We start from the raw sequence: 17,507 nt of genomic DNA on the forward strand, positions 1-17,507 counted from the left end.
ATGAAGTTTATAGCTTTAAAATTGACGGAGTTATTTAAAAAACACTGAAAAAAACCAAGGCCAAATTTTCATATTTTAAAATTAAACAATTCATAACTCCTTAACAGTACACGATGGCATGGTACTTTATGCATAAGTTTTTTAGATCTTGTCAAGCTCTTTCTCTAGAGTCCTAAATCATGTAAATCGGTTGAGTAGATCAAAAGTTATGGCCCCCAGAAGCTTGGAGAAGTCAAAAGTGGTCAACTTTGACACCCTGTAGCTCACCCTGTATTAAAGATATGGACCAACAACAGCACTTTTCTGAAAGCCTATGTCCTCCTCTACAAATGTCTAGAACATTTTGTATGGCTAAAATCAACAGATAAAAAGTTGTAGACTTATTTCCAATTTTTTTGCCATTTGGCCCACTGTGCGACGATAGCATAGTTACACGCATCAAAATACAACGGCTGCGTTGGCTAGGTCATGTTGTCAGAATGGATGAAGAAGCTCCAGCAAAGAAGTCTTTTAAAGGCAAACACGGTGGTACACGCAAACCGGGAAGCCCGATGGAAAGATCAAGTTGTGGGAGACACCTCGAAACTTGGTGTCAGAGATTTTAGAATGAGCGCAGAAGACCGAGGCGCTTGGAACGCTATTCTACGTTCGGCTGGTGGAAAAAATATTCTGTCATAGCAAATTAAGTAAAGTAAGTTTCATTTATGTGTTTTATTAATTTATCATTTTGTATTTACAATTTTATTTTGTTTTCATATTCTGGTCTAATGACTCTAGTAATAACCACCACCTTAATGCCTGATGTTATACAAGCACCTAAGAATTATCTGTTGTTTTGCTATAGCTTTGATATATGTTTTATATATCTGGTATCAGATATCTAATTTGATACAATCTGATACAATTGTATCTCGAATTTGTCCGAGAAATAAACAGATCCAATTATATATAATAATATCTAATTGGATCTTAAATTAAAAAAAATTGCTGTTGTTTTTTTTTAATCTTTTTTTGTGTTTCTTATACATTTAAATTATTTTTTTACCATTATTCAATATTAGACTTTTTGCCGCCAGTGGGGTTTCAACATGGATCCCCTCGTTTGCTAGTTGTATTGCGCTACCAATTCAGCCAATGTGCGCGGCTAAAGGGAATAAGATACAATTGTCTTAGAACAAACAGCGCCAAACAGTGGGCCAAACCGCAAACAAAAATTGGAAATAGGTCTACAACTCTTTTACCTGTTGATTATAGCGTACATAATGTTCTAGGCCTTTGTAGAGGAGGGCATAGGCTTTAAGGAAAGTGTTGTTGTAGTTCCATATCTCTAACACAGGCTGAGATACAGGCTGTCAAAATTTAGCACTTTTAAATTCTCCAAACAATTTGCATGATTTAGGATTCCGGAGAAAGTCGAGATCTTAAAACAACCTAGACAATGTTTCATGCCATCGTGTACCTTTAATGAGACTTGCATTATATAAGTTTTAAATATCGAAATGTAGACTTGGTTCTATTCAGTGTGTTTTTTTTAACAACTCCATCAATTTGTATGCACAGAATAAAATAAGAATCATGTCTATATATTTAGAATTTTAAAAATGTCAATAAGAAAAATATATATTTTTTTTTTTGCCAAATATTTGTAAAATTTTTCGAAAAAATGGCAGCAAAATTACTAAAAAAATCGATTTACAAGTAATGCTATATTCACTGTTAAAAAACGTCAAACTTTATTGCACATATCTGTAGGAAACTTTTTGTTGGTATCACCTCTTCTACAAAACACAAAAAAAAATCATACAAATATGTATCTCTATTTTATCCGATTTTATGTAATACTAGCTGGCCCGTTGCGTTTCGCTTCACCATAAAATGGCTTTTTGAAAATGTATTTTTCATTAAGCATTTTTTGATGATCTGATGATCAAGACATTCAGGGCTACGGGTCCCGTTCAGATCCACACTCATTATTTTCTTTGTATTGATTATCATTCTGAGGGCAAGAAGTGTACTCTACTGCTGAGTCCTTTATTGTCGCGATCTACATGTCCTGCTGAACGGCTGGACGTGACCGATATTTGGATGCTTATATCAATATCATATTCGAACTCTACTGTCATAGACCTTTCTTTTAATTCCCATATTATCCCGATCGAACTGCATGTCCTATTGAAGGGTATTTAGTGGATGGGCCAGTCCCAGACTCTACCAAATTTGTATACCAGATTCGTAGTTAACCTTCATTATACTTTCATTTGATGTCCATTTTTTCATGTCCGTTTTGGGGATTTTAAAGGTTTGGAGGCCCCGTAGGCGCATCATATTCTAACTATACTTTTAAATAGCTTTCATTTGATATCCATATTGCCCCAATTGGTATATATGCCCTGCTGGGGGTTTTGGGAGGTGGGGAGGTACCTCAGATACCAAGGAATAAATTTGTATGTCATTTCATTTGATACCCATGTTGTCCCAAACGGTAAACATATTAAGAAGTAGAGTACAAACATGACATAAAAATGTATTCCTTGGTGTCTGAGTGGCCTACCCACCCCCGAAAATCCCCTGCAGGACATAGTACATAGGGGCCGCCCCAGGCCCAAAACCGTCCCAAAATCAAAAGTGGACCGATCGGGAAAATATGGGACTAAAATTAAAGGTATTTGGGGGTAGAATATAAATATGATATTTACAATTGGGTCCAAGTACCTAGCGAGCCGTCCTAAGTTCAAAAACACCCTTAAAGTACCACCAAAAAATCAATGTGGGCCGATCGGGACAATATGGGGCTCAAATGAAAGGCTTTTGGGAGCAAAATACGAGTATTGTATTAAAAATCGGGACAATATAGGACCCCAATAAAAGGTAATTGGGAGTAGAGTATGAAAATGATACTTAAAATTGGATCCAAGTATCTAGGGAGCCGTCCCAATCCCAAAATCAAAGTGGAACGATCGGGACAATATGGGACTCAAACGAAAGGTATTCGGGAGTAGAATACGAATATGATGTAAAAAAAACAATTACCCAGGGCGCCGCCTCAAGCCCAAAACCGTATCAACAGTAACGCCCAAAATACAAAGTGGACCGACCAGGACCATATGGGACTCCAATAACAGGTATTCAAGAGTAGAGTACGAATATGATTATCGAATATTAAAATTGGATGTAATTATTAAGGGGCCGCTCCAAAACAAAAACCCTCCCAAGTGGGCATATTAGACCATCATGAAGGGTCTATGTCAGTAGAGTTGTCCTGCCGTTCAGCAGGGCATGTAGATCGCGACAATAAAGGACTTAAATAAATTGTCTTTTCGGTCTTAGCGTCAGTGGCTCCGACCCTCTCATCCCACACCAAACTGTCATGTAGGACGATAGAGAATATATTGTACTCAAATGAAAGGATGTGTCAGAGGGCAATCCCCTCCCCCTATTCTACCCAAGAAAGGAGTTAAAAATTATATATGAATGTCGATCTGGATAGAGTGGAACAACAAAAAGGTTCTTTGGTAGTAGAGTACACTTTTTACCCTCAAATTGGGATAGACACAGGATCCGCGGATCTTTAAAAATGTGGTAGCACAAAAATAGCTTTGAAATATGATATGGAATGCAGAAAACCAATACAATACAAAAAAATTCATTAGTGTGGATCTGAACGATCCCCTAGTCCTGAATATTTTGATAGCCACCTTTGCTTAACATTTTGGGACTCAAACAAGCACGGTGCTGATATTATTTCAGTGTCCAATCCCTAAACTCCCTTCAAACAGGCCATGTTTGCATACTATGGCAATAAATAATAGGTATTTGATAGTAGAAATCAAATTTGATATCCAATTTTGAGGCCAAGTATTTGGGGGTCATCTCACACCATAAACCAATCCAAGTTTAGGGGGCCGCTCCACCTCCAAAGCCCGCCAAATGTAAATATAAACCAATAATGACAATATGGAGTTCAAATGAAAGGTTTTTGAGAATAGAGCACGAATCTGATATATGGGGTGCACCTCACTCTTAAAAATATCACCATACTGGACCATAGCAATAAAACGCTCAAACGAAAGGTATTTGCACCCTCCACCTTATCTCTATTTTCAAAAACGCCAGATCTCAAAGATGGGTACACCGATTTAAACGAAATTGTGGTACCCCAAAAAACGAAATTTGGAGTCAAATAACCTGGGTGGCCTCCCCATCCCACAAAACCCCCAGCACGACATATTTACCGATTGGAATAATATGGATATCAAATGAAAGGTATTTAAAGGTGAGTAAAAAGCTGATAAAAAATGTATTCATTGGTGTCTGAGGCGCCCCACCCTTCCCAAAACACCTCATCAGGACATATTTACCGACTGGACAATAAGGGTATCAAATGAATGGTGTTTGGAAGTTGAGTACACATATACTATAAGAATTTGGTTTAATATGTCTACGGGACCTCTTCAACACACACATACACAAAATTGGTATAAAATGGAAAGTCTTTGAGATTTGCTTACGAATCTGATCTAAACATTTAGGACAGAGTCCGCGACCGGTCCTCCCACCTAATACGCTTCAATAATACACGTCTTATTGAAGCGTATTACGTGGGAGCGCCGATCGATCGGGATAATTTGGGAATCAAACGAAAGGTCTATGACAGTAGAGTTCGAATCTAATGTTATTATAAGGATTCAAGTATCTGGGTCACGTCCTGCTGTTCAGCCGAACATGTAGATCTCGACATTAAAGGACTCAAATAAATTGTCTTTTGGATCTTGGCGACGGGGGGATGGACTATCTCCTTCCCATAAAAACAACACCGAACTGTCATGTGGGACGACCGAGAATATATTCTATTGAAAGGACGTGTCAGAGGGTATTTCCCTCCCCCATCCTACAAAAAAAAAAAAGAAATTGAAAATAATAAATAAAGGCCGATCAGGATAGAATGCGACAGCAACGAAAGGTCTTTGGTAGGAAAGTACACTTTTTATCTTCAAATTGTGATAGACACAGGAGGACCTGTGGATCTTTAAAAATGTGGTAGCCCAAGTGGTAGCTTTGAAATACGAATTTGAAAGTAGATAACCAATACAAAAAAATTAATTAGTGTGGATAAGAACGAAATCCGTAACCCTGAATACCACCACCTTCAAAATGCTTGACTTTATGGGGCTCAAACAAAATCGTACTCTCACCCCATAAAATCCCCCTAAACCAAATGCAATGGCAGCTCAAATAAAAGGAATATTTTTTTTCAGGGCTAAGTGCATGGATGACCGCCTAACCCTACACATCCCTCCAACTGGACATATTTGTAGATTATGGCAAAAAGGGACTCAAATCTGATACTGTTTTAGGGCCAAGTGTTTCAGGGACGACTCATCTCATAAACTCCCCCTAAACCACACATATATACCTACTATAGCAATATGTAGCTCAAATGTGGTTTTTAGGAGTGGAGTATGAATCTGATATCCACGGTTTGGCTACTCCAATCCAACACCAAAACCAAGAGAATGAAGTAGATCAAACATTCAAACTTTAATGGGCGGACCCTCCCCTTACCCTTTTTTCAAAAACGCCAGATCTCGGATATGTGGGGGCCGATTTACGCGAAATTTAGTTTGTTTATGATAACTCAAAAACAGATATTTGTAGGCGGCTGCCCCACCTTCAAAGCCAGATAAATGGAAATTTAAACCAATAATAACAATATTAGGCTCAAATGAAAGGAATTTTGAGACTACAGCACGAATCTAATACATTGGGGTCCATCTCACCCCCAAAAACACCTCAAATAAAAGAATTTTGGTAGTAGGGCACCAATATGATATCCAAACGGGACTTTTTTCTGACCGTGCCAGCATAGGGCTCAGATTAAATAAAGGAGTGAAAGAAGGCGCCGCCGGCCCTGTCCTGCTAGTTTTATTTTTATATATTATAGAAGATAAATATATTATATAATTTAGAATAAAATTAAACATTTCTACTTTAAACACTGAAAGAACAAAATTCAGTTATTTATAGCGCAAGATATACATATACATTACAAGCCCAATATAAATTTATATTTAATGCCAGATATAATTATATCCAAGGCCAGATATACAATAGTTATATATAGCATATCTCTTTGGATATAATTATATATAGCAGATATAATTGTATCTGGTCACATATGCAATTATATCTACTACCAGATATAGTTATATAGAGCATCAGATATAATTATATATAATTGAATATTACAGATCCATTTGGATCTAACTTTATCTTATCATAGATATATTTCGATCTGACCATATCAATTTTTTTTACTCAGGGTGTTAGTCCATGGCTAGCTTTTGCCTGTCGAACTCTTTCGATTTGTTTCTTCTTCGTCGCTGTGGTGGCTTGCGTAGGATTGCTAGGATTCTAGGTAAAGCATTTCGATTATATATTTTAAGGCAGGTAGCAGTATAACACTAAGATTTAGGTGCAAATGCACTGACTTAGCCTTGAAATACGAATGATCGCCAAATAAGTCTGCTTTTTGCAATAGTCGTCTATAAAACTGCATTGCTGCATATAAAAGAATAACGTCGATATAAGTTAAGACTCAGAGACCTAAAACTTTTTGTATTTTCTTGTTATTGGTAAAGGCGCTATTACACGGCATGTACATGTCTTATGACATGCCACTTTTTGTATTCACATGTAATTGAAAATGTTTGTCAAAATTGTCAATTTACATACGATTCATCATTTGTGATATCACACCTGTATGTTATTTTCGTATGACATAAGCTTAAAATTTAAGCAAAAGCTTATTTTTTTATGCGTAGAAGTTGTGAGAAAGCTGTCTGGATCATACATTTGCTTTCATTCGACTGACAACAAAAAAGATGATTTCTTTATGTTTTTGACAGAAGGAAAAGAGCAGGTTCTAATCGAAAAAAAAATGGAGCAGAATCCGCCAATATATTGATGTTGACAGAACTCGTTATAGAAATCGAGATATTTAAATTTTTCTTAAAGGACATGCGAACCTCAGTTTGGACGTCTCTGGAAGGAATTTTCCAAAAAAAATCTACATGTTTGGAAAGCTAAAAGTGAGTACTATTCCCCCATATGATCAGCGTTTCTGTAGCTGAAACACACATCCACAAAATGGATTCCTACATTTTTATAAACTTTGGGGGCCACATTTTAAACATTTCTAAACGAGATTAAAGCAGAAAAGTGTATTTCAAATGAAAGCCCCAATGGAGCAGAATCCGCCAATGTTTTGATGTTGACCGAACTCATTACAGAAATCCGACATATTTCAATTTGTTTTGAATGCGCACGCGAATATTAGTTTGGACATTTCTGAATGGAATTTTCAGAAAATTTGTATATCTTTAGCTTTCCAACTTCGGAGCACAATATCCCCATATAATGGATCATTTCAAAAATTAAAATTTATTAAATTGTTGATAACTTTGGATAGAACCTAAACACCGAAAACCACCGCGCGCAGGTAGTCCACATTTAAAACGCAAAATATAGCAATGGTACCATTCTTGTATTATTTTCGAATAAGGTACTTTCTAACAACGGTTTTCGAATAGTGGGACCGACTACAGCCCGATTGAGCTCTTGTTGTATTTTTTTTAAGACGCAGTAGGATTGATTGCGTTTTACGTTTAACTCCGAGCGTTTTGTGTTATTTTTAAATGATGAGATATTTGCAATCATTAATTAGTTTTTGGGTTCATTTTTACTTCACTTCCTGTGGAACAGCGTTTTCTTTCTTAGTCCCACTACACATTATACATGGAGGAAATTATAGTTCCACTGAATTAGCGGATGTAAACATTCGCATTTTTTTAGGCTTTTTAAAGCGATCTGACTGGTTCAACGGTAAAAAAATAGAAGGCATACTCCGCTTCCTGCTCCTATGGCACCACAATAGAATAAAAAGTGTGAGACTGATTACAGACTGCCACGCTAATCTTACCTAACTTACACAAGCAATTACATTGACTGCGTTCTCCATATAAAATTACAACGCTTGGGTCATGTTGTGAGAAGGGAAGAAAAAGCTCCAACTAAAAGTCAGTTGACTATTAGTGCATCAACGAGGGACAGAAATGGATGAAGATATCTCCTTGGTGGCAGAAATTGAAGAATTTACATAAATTTTTTGAAAAGCCGCACAGGCAAATTTCGATTTTCCTAAAATTGTACTAAACGTGCAAAACTGAGCAAATTTGTAAATTAACTTGCATTTCTTTTCAAACATGTTAAATTAATAATAAAAAAATAGATTTTGGTCAAATGTATACTGAAATACAAATACTGAAACATTTGCTCGTTACTGCATTCATATTGCACATAATTTAGTTGCATTTAAGTCATCAAATCTAACCTGATTTGAAGTTACTTGAAGATAATAAGTTATCGTGTTGCAAAACAAATACCTGTGATATTTAATTTATTAATGTCGTGTTGATAATAAATGTGCTTTTGATGAAAAAATTCATGTAAATATATCCTAATTTATTATGTATTTTATTTTTATTTACGGAATTCATTGTGATTGAATTCATTAAAGCTAGGTGATTGCTTATTTTGAGATTTCAGTTGCTTCGGTCGACCTTTTGCTTGAAACATTTCCATGCTGTTTTGTTTTTCCTCTGCTGCTTATTTTAAATGGTCAGTTGATTTTGTTTTATGTTTTGTATTAATCTCATTTAATGAAACTAATAGCCTTTATCTGTTTGCAGGTTCGGCGCGGAGATGCCGCCTCACGACGCACCGTGGGGAATTCTACCTCAAATGGAGTTGTTTACTTCAGAATTCAAATTTAAAGTTGTTGTAAATTTTGGGCATATAGGCAAGCCGGAGGATTACTCGACAAAAATATGGGATATCCCGACATTTGGATGCAATACATATATTGAAACAATTGCAAGTATAAACGAAACGATGTACCCGCCACCATAGGATGGGTGGAGTTTGTACCACCTGGAAATATGCATCCGAGACCCCATAGAGTATATATATTCTTGATCGTCATGTCATTTTAAGTCGATCTAGCTATGTCCGTCCGTCTGTCTGTCGAAAACACACTAACTTTCGAAGGAGTAAAGCTTGGCGCTTTTTATTAGTGTAGATCGGTTGGATCGGTGGGATTGTAAATGGGCCAAATCGGTCCATGTTTTGATATAGCTGCCATATAAACCGATCTTGGGTCTTGACTTCTTGAGTCTCTAGAGGGCGCAATACTTATCCGATTTGGCTGTAATTTTGCACGTGGTGTTTTAGTATCATTTCCAACAACTGTGCTAAGTACGATTCAAATCGGTTCATAATCTGGTATAGCTGCCATATAAACCGATCTTGGATCTTGACTTCTTGAGCCGATAGAGGGCGCAATTATTATCCGATTTGGCTGAAATTTTGCATGAGGTGTTTTGTTATGACTTTCAATAACGGTGCTAAGTACGACGCAAATCGGTACATAACCTGATATAGCTGCCTTATAAACCCATCTGGGATCATGACTTCTTGAGCCTCTAGAGGACGCAATTCTCATCCCATTTGGCAGAAATTTTGTACAACGGATTCTCTCATGACCTTCATCATTCGTGTCTAATATGGTCTGAATAGATCTATAGCTTGATACAGCTCCCATATAAACCGATCTCCCGATTTTGCTTTTTGAGCCCCTTACTTACTTTACTTTAATTGGCTATTATATTTATTTCCTCCACTAGCTGAACGTAGAATAGCGTTCCAAGCGCCTCGATCTTCTGCGCTCATTCTAAAATCTCTGACACCAAGTTTCGAGGTGTCTCCAACAACTTGATCTTTCCATCGGGCTTTTGGTCTTCCCGGTTGGCGTGTACCACCTTCATGCGTGTGTTTGCCTTCAAAAGACTTCTTTACTGGAGCTTCTTCATCCATTCTGACAACATGACCTAGCCAACGCAGCCGTTGTATTTTAATGCGTGTAACTATGCTATCGTCGTCATACAGCTCATACAGCTCGTGGTTCATACGTCGCCTATATTCTCCGTTAACGCAAACTGGTCCATATATTTTACGAAGAATCTTTCTCTCAAATACTCCAAGCACTGCCTCATCTGCTTTCACAAGTACCCATGCTTCAGAACCATAGTTCTGCTTACTTAGTCCAAAGTAGCATCTGTTTGCCAGTATTATTCTTCGCTTTATCTCAAAACTGGTGTCATTCGTTTCGGTTACGGCGGTGCCGAGGTAGATAAAGTTACTGACTATCTCAAAGTTGTGGTTCCCAACTTTCTCCATATTCTTTATCTGCTCGGTTGTACAAGGCTTTTTGGGAGTGGAGACCATCCATTTCGTCTTATCTCCATTTACTGCCAGACCCATTTTCACTGACTCTCTTTCGATTCTTTCAAAGGCTGCAGTTACTACTTCCGGTGACCGACCTATGATATCGATATCGTCGGCATAGGCGAGTAGCATGTGCTCTCTTGTGATTAGTGTGCCATATCTATTCACATCTGCATCTTGTATAATCTTCTCCAGCAGGATATTAAAGAGATCACACGAGAGGCTGTCTCCTTGTCTGAAACCTCGTTTGGTATTAAATGGTTCGGAGAGATTCTTTCCTATTCTTACTGAGGAACGCGTATCAGCAAGTGTCATCCTGCAGAGTCTTATTAATTTTGCAGGGATACCAAACTCAGACATGGCTTGAAATACCTTTGAACGTAAAGGAGTATCGAAGGCGGCTTTGTATTCAACAAAGAGGTGGTAGGTGTTGATTTGTCCTTCTCGGGTCTTTTCCAGGATTTGGCGCAGAGTGAATATCTGGTCTAGGGTGGATTTACCAGGTCTAAAGCCGCATTGATATGGCCCAATTATCTCATTGACTTTAGGTCTTAATTTTTCACACACAGTTGTGTACGAGACATAGTATGCTGAGGTTCCGATCATCGGGTATGCGTTCTTCTAGCCAGATTGCGCAGATAAGCTGATGCATACGCCTTATCAGCGTGTCGCCTCCGGTCTTAAATAGTTCAACGGGTAACCCGTCGGCTCCTGCTGCCTTGTTGTTCTTTAGTCGGGTTACTACAACTTGGACCTCATTCTGACTAGGAGGTAAACATTCTATACCATCATCAGGGATTGGTTCTGCGGTATCCTCTTCGCCGCCAACATCGGACACTAGCAGTTGGGTAAAATGTTCTTTCCATATCCTCAGCATGTTGTCTGTGTCAGTTACCAGATTTCCTTCTTTGTCTCTGCAGGAGGGTGTGCCTGCACCAAAGCCATCGGTTTGGTGTTTAATTCTTTGGTAGAATTTCCAGACTTCATTCTGACTCCTGTACATCTCAATTCGCTCGCACTCACGTCTTTCCATTTCCTTTTTCTTTCTGCGGAATAAACGTTTCTCCTCTCTCCTTTTCTCCCGATACCTCTCCTTCATCTGGCGCGTTGCTACTGATTGCAGGGTTGCTCTATATGCCGCATTCTTAGCTTCAGTAGCATCTCGACACTCTTGGTCGTACCATGGGTTTTTTGGAGGAGGCTTTCGGTACCCAAGTACGGATTTCGCGGCATTTTCCATGGAGTGGGAAATAGTTTGCCACTGCGCCATTATATCATCGGAACAAGGAGTGCTTTCATCAAGCAGTTGGGTCAGTCGAGTGGAGTATCCCGCTGCCATTTGTTGTGTCTGCAGCTTTTCAATGTCCAGCTTCCGTGCAGTGTCAGATCGTACTTTCCTCGCCATTGCTAAACGGGTGCGAACCTTTGCTGCAACAAGGTAATGATCCGAATTTATATTCGCTCCACGGATCGATCGTACATCTAACACGCTGGATGAATGCCTTCCATCTATCTCAACGTGATCAATTTGGTTTCTCGTGTTTTGATCGGGTGACGGCCATGTGGCTTTGTGGATATTTTTATGTTGAAATCTGGTGCTACTAACTACCATGTTTTTTGCCGCGGCGAAATCTATCAGCCTCAACCTATTACTGGACGTTATCTCGTGGAGGCTAAACTTTCCGACTGTTGGACCAAAAATTCCCTTCCCTATTTTCGCATTCAAATCTCCCAGAACGATTTTAATATCATGGGCGGGGCAGCGGTCATATTCTCTCTCTAGGCGCTCGTAGAAAATATCTTTGGTCTGCTCGTCTTTGTCTTCCGTCGGGGCATTTGCAAATAAGAATGATGTTGAAGAATTTGGCTTTTATGCGGATTGTGGCTAGCCTCTCATCCACCGGAGTAAAGCTGGAGACTAGGTGTTTCAGTCTTCGACTAACCTCGTGTTATGGCAGCTATAGTATAGTTCGTCACCGTTTGGTGTTGTAGTGGCGCCATTCCCAGTCCATCGCACTTCCTGTAAAGCGGTTATGTCTGCCTTGTACTTCTCTAATACATCCGCCAGCGCGTATACTGTACCTTCTCTATAAAGAGTGCGGACATTCCAGGTGCAGATCCGCAAATCATGGTCCTTTTTTCGTTTGCGTGGGTCGTCAACGTTGGGGGTCCGTTTTTACTATTCCTTTGTTTTTCATAGTAGTTCTATGTTTTCCGGGGCGGGTTACTGGCCCAGCGCCCCAACCGCATGGGTTTGTGGGATTGCATGTATCCCTCGTTGTGGCGAGCCGCTTGCTCCAGGATCCGACGCTCGCCGCCAGCCTCCCCTAACCTGGGAACAGACGCTGATGTTGGCCATTGGTTATTTGAAGGCGCCAATAACTCGCCTTGTCATCTCGAGTATCATTGGCACTCAGTATTCAGTTAAGAGCCAGTGCCACCTGACTCCTCACTGAGACTCTCCTCTCCAAAAACCGCTGACTGCCCGCGGCCGCATTTGCAGCTACTCCGCATAAAAACGGAGCTTTCCACCATCCGCAACCTGTGGACGCGCCCGGTAGCTTTCAGCTAAGCTTCCCGTGATAACGATGGGCACCACACAAGCCGAAGCTCAAAGTTCCAGCCTGTGTGGTGCTCATAGTCATCCCGTATCGGCCGGCGCCTTGAGCCACTACAAGGCGCAATTCTTATCCGAATGGACTATAACCTGATATAGCACCAATAGCATAACCGTTCATATTCAATATTCTTTTTTTGCCTAAAAAGAGATACCGCGCATAGAATTCGACAAATGCGATCCATGGTGGAGGGTATGTAAGATTCGACCCGGCCGAATCTATATATACTGTTTGCAATCAATTTTGTATTTTCGAATTTCGAAGCACTTGAGTTACATCCGTTTGTCTGTCTGTTCGCTCAAAGCATACTACTGTTTTCAGTATGCTTTGAGCGAACAGAAACTTGGTAAAGTAATGTATGGTCCCGTTTCATTTTATTAAGGTATTCACATTTTTCATTAATTTTAATTTACTTTGAAGTACCTTACCCCGTATTTATCGGCCAAGTTTTTGTGGGGATATTTCGGACAATTTGTCGGTTTTCTATGACCTTCTTAAATCATGTTTTTCTTTATGCATACCTGCGTCGCGACGTGAATTTGGTTCCTCTGTGCCACTTTGGTTTACAAAGGATCTACGATGTCTAAGGCTCTGGAAAAATATGATTTTACAAAATTTAAGATAGGCGCTTCAAGTTGGAATAACGTTAAATATATGGATGCGAGATACCGATATAACGAGATGAGTAAGAAATGTTACGCTGAACATTAACATCGCATGCTTGAAATTTTTAACACATGTGGCTTCCAATTTTAGTCGGGTGTGTTCTGGGTTTCACTTCCACTTTCCCAATTTCATAAGTTTCTATCATAGGATTTCTTAAGTAAAACCGAAGTATTTTACCAAATTGGCAATTTTTTCACAAGCATTCCATTCAAAAACAAGGGGGCGATTTAAGTTTCAGCTCAATAATAGGTTAGGTTAGGTTAAAATGAGAGTGCGGATATTAATCCGCCCCATGCCACTATGGGCATACCTAAGTTGGTTCATATCTGGTATTGTATCCCCACTTAAGTTCCGGTGTCTGTTGGCCGCGAAAGCCGGGCAATGACATAGGAAATGCTCCAACCTCTCATCATCTTCCCCACATGACCTTCTTCTTATTTTTTTTTCAGTGATAGCCTTGTCTTCTTACGTTCCGGATCTCCCCATAGGCTTTTCGCAGTCCTGCCGTTTCGCTATTCCGACTGCGCCGACCCGAAAACCTTCGGGTTAACCAAGTTTATTGACGGCAGTCCTCTGGCCTTCACTGCCAAATCGTCTGCTTCTTAATTTCTCCTTACTCCGCTATGGCTCGGCATACAAACGATGCGGTTCGTGCTATCCTCAGATGAGACATTCATTTTCTTCTTACACTCCAAGACTGTTCGTGACCTTGGTTTTTATGGCCCTGATGGCTAGTTTACTGTCCGTGGAGACCACACCAACTCAAGCATTCCGTGATCGCCCGGATCTCTGCCTGCAGGATCATATTATGCTCGGGCAGTCTAAAACAGATCTCATTCCCAGGTTTTCAATGTAGACCCCAGGCCCACTCTGTTCTTTAGCTTTGATCCATCCCTGTAACACGATCTTCCGAATGGCTATGTTAGGGTTCCGTCAATCCAAGACTGTGCCACTGGCAGCAGTGCCTTGCACTCGACCTCACCGGAAACCTCTTCCATTCCTTGCATGTTTCCAATCGTTACCTCGATAATATTTGGATGGTATAACCTGCTCCTATCCTCTATCCATTCTCTCATCGCCTTAAGTCTCATAGCCGCAATGGCTGCTTCACACATAATCTAAAGGGTGATTTTGTTGAGGTTAGGATTTTCATGCATTAGTATTTGACAGATCACGTGGGATTTCAGACATGGTGTCAAAGAGAAAGATGCTCAGTATGCTTTGACATTTCATCATGAATAGACTTACTAACGTCTATGAGTCGGATATCTAGAATAATCGCCAGTGCCCTGGTGGGCATGGTCCTTATCGCTCCGCCTATACCAAGACAATATGTTCTCTGAACCTGTTGTATGGTCCTAACGTTCCACTTTTTCTCCAAGCAGTCCACCAAACTACTGCGGCGTATGTTAGTATTCGTCTAATCATGGTCCTGTAGAGCCAGTGGATCATCCTCGGATTCAGATAAGTTTTGGTGTCGCATAAATTACCTTGTCCGGCCTCCTGCCATGGTTTCGGAGTATAGGCAAGATTTAGGCACGCTGCGAAAATACAGGCCAGATGGGGCGCCAGATAGTTCCCTCCTTCATAACAAGATTCCTGTGTCTCTGTGACTAGCGTCGTAACCTGTGGAAAATGGGGTTTCATCAAAAGCCTCAACATCATGTCCTCCGTTGTCTCTGCTCTCACTCCCATGTCGTCTGCTAAAGTTTCAGTTTGGACATGGGTTTTTATTTGGCGGCGTCATTAACGCTATCGACCTGTTCGCAGAAAAGCTTCCAGGAGACACGTTTTTCCACTCTGGTAATCTTATTGTATTTCTTAAGCCGTGTGTAATACACATCCCAATAAACTTCAGCCTTTTTACGACGTGCTCTGCTAAAAAGTCTGCGGACTTCTTTCCCAATATTGCGAATCTTCCCGGTCATCCAGGGTTCTTGGGCTGATGTCCTTTTTCGAAGAGGACAACCATGTTCGAAGGACCCCACTAGTGCAGTTGTAATCCTGTTGACGTTGTCATCAATGTCTTCTATTGACGACAATGTCAATAATAAAGGACCTCCTTTTTACAGATGAGTCCGAACGGCATGCCGCAAAAGTCCAAATCAAACTGTTCATAGCAGCTTCTAAGTTTACACACCGCCTTTAGTGGCTTTTAGAAAAAGTTCCAAGTCATCCCAATAATGTTTAACTACCTTTTTTATTGCATCACTGCTACTCAACAACCACATACTTTTATACTTCTATGACAGATACCATTCTGTTCGAAACTCGCACGATTAACATTAAAAAAGTTCTCGAAATATGTTGTAATAAATAGCTAGCGAATTATCACATAAAATATAAAAAGGGAGTTTTGATACCCCAAGGCATAATTTACACTAAGAGGAGTTTAACTACTAAATTGGGTGGGTCTTAAGAAACGTATTTATATGAATAGAAAAAAAGGTGAATGAATTTGAATGTGTTTATCGTATGATTTTTTTAGTCTGTTTTAAAGACAGTCATTCTAACCTAAACTAGAAGATAAGGAACCAACATTCAAGACAATAATGGGGGCCACGCGTGCCGAAGAAGTTCCCTCCAATCTGCCATTTCAAGCCCATATTGCAGTCAAAAAATGGCAAAAGTACTATGTGCCTGAAAATAATTTAGACAGGAAAAAGCGTTCATTTAGCTCTGATCTTGAACCAATTCAGGCAGTGCCACAATAATTGCACAACTGTCAACCAGGGCGCTTTCAAAGTCCTGAAATTGCAATTGCTTATTAGAAGCCCTATCAGTAGTGAGAGCGTTAGCAACTCCCCATCTAGGAGAGCTCCCCAAACACACCAAATTACTTCATATTGATGACTAGCACCAACTTTATCTTTCGGGGGTTTACGACAAGTCCATTGGCCAATCTTGGCAGCACACTATATGCTTTCTGAACCATCACACTCTAAGATAAAAGCTTTAGCCCCCTCCTTTTAAAATGACCCAAAAATCCCTAGCTCTAGTCACAATATTCCTATTGGAGCCCTTTGCTAATCCTGCCCATGACCATCGTATGAACTCAATTCAGGAGGAATCCTTATGTCCCCCAGAGAGTCATGCATTTGACACATGTGATGTGTGGTCCCTGGTTATAATAGTGACAAACGCCTATGATGTTGGAATCAATCCCAGCCCCATTTTAGTTGAGCTAGAACAACCCTGGTATACCGAGGAAGGTTAAATGCATTGTTGTTGTGTTCTATCTTTTGTCTGCTTGATTCTGTTGAGTGTCAAGACCCAGGAACTCTGCGACGGGGTGCGTACAGAGGGATTTGGACTCTGCATTCTTGGTAGCTAGTTTACCGCTATAACAACCAAGTGAGAACTATATTTTAACCTGCCCTATTGATGCTTTTGTCTGAAGCTAATAGGAATTTTGAACATTTTTAAATTTGTTTTTTTTTAGCTTGTCTCTCAAAAATTAATAAACTTTCTTCTTCTTGCTCTGATTTGTCGATGCAAATTTGTCGAACATTTTAAATGTCACGGCGAATTGAATTTTCTTCGCCCTGTTCACAAATTTTGGCATATGAAGTTCCCAAAAAAGTTGCTTTGTTGTAGCAATTCGCCGATGCGGCCACCTTATAAATACGCCTTGACAAGAATTTTAATTTTTTTCGAACATTAGCATTCTTGAAAATTTCTTAAATTCATTGAAGTGTCTGAAGCAAACTGACAATCAAATCATCTCGACATTCCTTTGAGCATAGCACTAATTCAAGGACTTTCTCTTTAGTACCAATGGAGAGGGGTAAGCGGAAATAAAAAATCATTTGTTTATCTTCACTATCAATATTTGATAAATAAAAATGCAATTCGTTTTATTTTTTTTTTCAAATTTGTTCG

The sequence above is a fragment of the Stomoxys calcitrans genome, chromosome 4 (assembly GCF_963082655.1).
Source record: "Stomoxys calcitrans chromosome 4, idStoCalc2.1, whole genome shotgun sequence".
Classification (NCBI taxonomy): domain Eukaryota; kingdom Metazoa; phylum Arthropoda; class Insecta; order Diptera; family Muscidae; genus Stomoxys; species Stomoxys calcitrans.